The sequence below is a fragment of the Poecilia latipinna genome, unplaced genomic scaffold, assembly GCF_001443285.1.
Source record: "Poecilia latipinna isolate Pla-1442-1.1 unplaced genomic scaffold, P_latipinna-1.0 Scaffold3407, whole genome shotgun sequence".
In the NCBI taxonomy this organism is placed as follows: Eukaryota; Metazoa; Chordata; class Actinopteri; order Cyprinodontiformes; family Poeciliidae; genus Poecilia; species Poecilia latipinna.
In genome coordinates this window covers 43,539-48,568 of record NW_015116023.1, presented here as the reverse complement: position 1 = coordinate 48,568, position 5,030 = coordinate 43,539, and the positions used below count along the sequence as shown (strand labels likewise).

Below are 5,030 nucleotides of genomic sequence, written 5' to 3'. Positions count from 1 at the left end.
CACAATGAGTGATTAGCGCTGGGTCGTTAACCACTAATGCACTGGCCAACCGGGAACACAGACCTAACCTTTACAGGGAAGACGGGGCCAAACGCTGAGCAGCGAGTTGAGATGTAAACGCCGCATAATGCTTTGTTCACAAACATGCATCATTTTCACGGCTCCTCAAAGCACCACTGAAAGCGCAACAAGTTATTCCTGCGGTTCACGTAGAGCTGCGCAACCAGAGCTAATGCGGTGGGTTTAAACTCTTACCTTAATCAATAACTCCTCATAACTAATCATAATTCCTCACAGGGGGTTGATGTAAATATCCATAGCGGTCAGCCTGTGTCCAGTTTGAGTGAAAGGAGGAGCATGGGATCCGCGCTGAGGTTAACTTTAGACATCCAGCTACTACAGCGCGAGGCAATGCGCAGAGGCCAGCGGTGTGATTGGTCCGGCTTTAAATGCATAAACTATAAACATATCTTTTAGGAATAAATCTGCTCTGGTAGTGAAACGCTCGGAGCAACAGAAACACTTGTAATCCGACTTAAAATAAAGCGATTTAAAAAAAAAAAATTATTTTATTTTCCTAAAAAAAACCAAAAAAACAAGAAAGGCTTATCCCGGCAGTGGCGCTAGTAAAGCATGGCGGGCCGCCAGGCCTATAATACACTGGGGGAAACCCTGCAGTTGGACAGCAGAGAGAGCTCATACTAAAGAGAAGAGCTGTAGAAGTGTTTTAGTTCAAAGCTCCCATGCAAATGTCACATTATCATACACTGCTGTAATTAGATGCAGAAATGTCCTGCAATATAGAAACTAGATTTGAGGGAATTGACTTCAAAATGCACAACACCTGCAATCCAACAGTGAATTTCATGCCCTGAACCCGTACTCAGGGACACACACCTCTGTTCCCTCCTGCTCACAGTGAGACAGAGACAGACTTTCAAATGGCAGATGCAACTAAATTAGACGGTTAGAAATTCATCACTGTGGAAAACGTACCCTGTTGGCACAGAGTCTTACAAAATTACTAGCCACTCTCTGCCAGGGAGGGAGCTGCTGAATGCGCTAATACACGCATGCACTTATTGGCCGATGTTCCGGTCGGCATCTCATCTGTTCCCATATGTCCCAACATGATGTTTATTCTATTCTCAAGAAACCTAGCTTGGAGTCCTCTCAGCTTCATATTTACTGGCTCACTCCCACCTTAACATTTATACATTTATCAGAAAGTAGCTTTTATCACAAAACATAAATTAAATCGCTATCTGAACTTGTTGCAAAAATGTGCATCTATTGATGTTTTTTCTGGTTTGTGGTTTTCCCTCAGGATCAAACAGACTGTTCTTCTCCAGTCAGCAGATCAGTGCTGCTGATCTCAGAAAGAAATGCTCGCCATGTTGTGGGAGTTCTCCGTTATCTCGAGCGAACTGACGCACCACTTCCTCCTGTGCTGTTCTCCTTTGCTGAGGGGGTACATGTGGCCCGCGAAGACCAGAAGTCAGATCGACCTTTTTGCAGCTATCTGAAGAGCTTTGGATTCTGCAGGTGTGTTTTTGGTGTCATTTAGTTCAGATAAGTCATACTTTTACATCTCAAAAAGTGAAATTGATGTTGTAATTACTGCTGTTACCCAAGTTTATTTAAAGAGTCATACAATGAGAAGACAAGTATTTGATACACTGCTGATTTTGCAGGTTTTCCCACTTGCAAATCATGTCTTTTGTCTTTAGTTTTTATTATACGTGCTCTTCAACAATGAGTAAGAAACAAAAACAAAAATCCATAAAATCTCATCTGCCAATGCTCTATGCTTACTGATACACGCAAAAACTGTCAAGTCAGAATATTTCCATTGAATTTCCATCATCAACTTGAATTGAAGTACATATTTATTATTAATCACATTAATTGTAGTTTGTGTGTACTGACTACAAACAGAAATGACAACAAATGAATTAATGAATATACATCATTAATCCCAGAGGAAATACGCATTAAAACTAGCAAAGATGTATGATAGGACTTCCGGGTATGACCGCAAGATAGAAGGTCACGTTCGACACTGCTTCTGACGAGAATCCTGAAAATTCCCTTTTAAAAATTACTGAACGCTACAACAACGGTAACTGTTTGATTTGGGTGAAACTATGCCAGACCCTGGAAGACCGAGCAAAGATAAGTCAAGAATAACTATGCAATCCAAGTTGACGGACTACGTACCACAAAATGTGGAGCCTAGCACAAACGGAGCTAGCAAGAAAGTTAGCAAAGAGCCCAGAAGCAGCAAGGGAGTAGATGAAAAACTAGCAGCTAACAGCGGCGAAATGAATAACTCACTCGGTGACAAAGCAGATATACTAGGAGCAATAAAGAGCTTAAAGTCTCACTCGGTGACAAAGCAGATATACTTGGAGCAATAAAGAGCTTAAAGTCTGAGTTTTCTGGAAGGTTTGATGGTCTTATGACAGCCATAGAAGCAGTGAGGAAAGAAGTGGGTGAGTGTGAAGCGTTTGACGCATGCAGAGGAACATTTGTCCACAATGAAAGACGAGCATATGTCGCTAATTAACAAAGTTAAGAGCTTGGAAGAAACAAAGAAGCTAATGGAGGAAAAAGTTTTTGACATGTAAATGAGATCTCGCCTCAACAACCTTAGATTGGTGAATCTCCCTGAAGGAGCAGAGGGCTCCAATGCCTGTGGATTTTTGGAAAGCTGGTTACCAGAAGTGTTGGAGTTGCCTGCCCTGAGAAACCCACTGATTCTCAAAAGAGCTCACCGCGTCGACCTGAAAAGAAACGCAGAAGCACCCCCAAGAACCATAATTATGCGGTTCCTTAACTATAAACAAAAAGATATAATATTCTAAGCAAGCAAAGCAAAAATGGATATCCTCTATAACAGTGGTCCCCAACCTTTTTATTACCGCGGACCGGTCAAGACTTGAACATTTTGCTGGAGGGGTCAGCCGTCAGATAAGGCTTCTGCATGTTGGTGTTCCCGTTAAAGCCTGAATATACTGAATTTGGGTTGTCTTGGCCCTTTTATCGCAACCTGTGACTGGGAACGAGAATACGACCTGTTGAATGTGACAGGTAGCCAATCAGAAAGCGTGGTGACGTGAGGACAGAGGGGAATCCCAAACAGCTCTCACGCCGGTCCACTGGACTCTCACGCAACTGAGAGTCCGGTGGATATCGGAGATGATATGTGGAAATGTTTATTATTATATGTAAAGGTCATTATTATATATTATTATGTTTATTCAGTTAAAAATGTTAACTATGAAAAAACATAGTCACCTCCAAATCATAGTGCAGCAAATAGAGCGGCTGCTCCCGTCGTCTTTTATCCACCGCCTTTTCTTTTTGTTACGTCTTTTATCTCTTAAAATGACTCCACAAACTATCACTATTGCTTCTACATCGTCATCCGTGTTTGGTCATTCTAAATTCCTGTATGCTTTGTTGGGGGTTTTACTGGATTATCCTCTGGAATCAGGATGCTTATGAGTGGAATCAGTTCGTGTGGTGTGTTGCTCCTGCTGTGTGGCTGAACTCGAACCTGTTGTACTTTTATCAGCTCTGTGGTCACAGAGGTTTGGAGAATCGGCCGACAATTCTTAAATCTTGTCGTCTAAACCAGACTTACGACTCACAAGCTCTACTCATCTCCTCTCGACCACTGCCCAAACGCTCTCTGACTCTGGTCGCTATGGTAACGTTTACATATCCCTTCAAAATAAGATACAGATGCGCCACAAAAACGAACATTTTACTTTCGTGAAAATTTTAATTCACGATAACGACTAACAGGAGCCCTGAGTTTGTTTCTCTGTTACAAGACTGTCCCATCTGGGAGTGTTTGGAGACGATGACACCCGAATCGTTGCTTATATCCACAGCCTGCTTGGTCTCTATGTGGCGAAGCAGTTTGAAGGATTCATTGCCTCATTAGCGAGCCGGTCGCGGCATGTTACGCAGAGCGGGCTTGTAATGTGGGACTCACCTACGGGTCGAGGATAAATCCATTCTCCTGTCTCTTCTCTGGGCCTTTCCCCCTTTGCAAAGAAACTTTCCAATGATATCTGATCTGTTTTTTACTCATTTTGCTGCTTTTGGGCTCAGTGTTGGTGCGCAAGTAACCGAGAGAATCCGGTTAAAGGATTTTCCAAATAAACGATCCTCCAGACTCAAATGATGCATAAAACGGAAATATTTAATTATTTCTTGCGCGGCCCGGTACCAATTGGTCCATGGACTGGTGGTTGGGGTCCACTGCTCTATAAGAACCAACGGGTGAGACTCTACAACGATGTCGAGAAGGAGATACACAAGCAACGCAAGCAGTACAATAGAGTCTGCAAGCGCCTCCGCGAGCTCGGGCTGAGCTCGGAGGGCATCATCCCTCCGGCTAAACTGATGCTGACTTATCAAAGGGAAAATTTCAAGTTCAACACATCAGCCGAGGTCCAAAGGTTCATCGATTGGATTCAGAGAGGACAGATAAGTGCAATGGAGTGACTGAATAGATGCAGTACCGATAGATTGTAGCGTTGGTGCGTCTCTTTGCTAAATATACCTTTCTGTTAGATCATCGTTATGTTCACAATATATAACGTGAAGTTGCACTCTTTATAATACTCTTTATTATATTTCTAGGTTCACTATTCCTGGGTTTCCCCCAGAAAAGAGGCTAAGCCCGGTGGTAGGTGGCGCGAGGCTTGCTGCCCGGCCGGCCGCCAACGATTCATTAAAAAAAAGATTAAAGTTTACATGAAAGTTGAAAAATGACTATTTATTATGGGATATTGCACAAATATTTGCACTTACAAAAAGGCACACTTTTGAAACTGTTAACTGAAAATACAATCAAATTGTTTGCACTTACGTTGAATCCTGCTTTAAAAGCCATACTTATAACAAATTAAATTAACATAAATTATTAAATGTAAACAAAGCACCAACCCACGTCTCACATCAAAGCCACTAAATAAAAGAAAACTCAAAAAAATAAGAGAGATGCTCTACTC

General features: G+C 42.2%; 1 protein-coding gene across 1 annotated transcript in view; it reads left to right on the top strand.

Moving 5' to 3' along the window:
• The first annotated feature begins 1,330 nt into the window (after positions 1 to 1,330).
• Positions 1,331 to 5,030, top strand: part of LOC106940899 (putative ATP-dependent RNA helicase TDRD12) — a 41,750-nt gene continuing 38,050 nt past the window's right edge. Inside the window, exon 1 of the mRNA XM_015023771.1 lies at positions 1,331 to 1,545. The gene's annotated coding sequence lies outside the window, so the exon portion shown is untranslated. The remainder of the gene's footprint in view (positions 1,546 to 5,030) is intronic.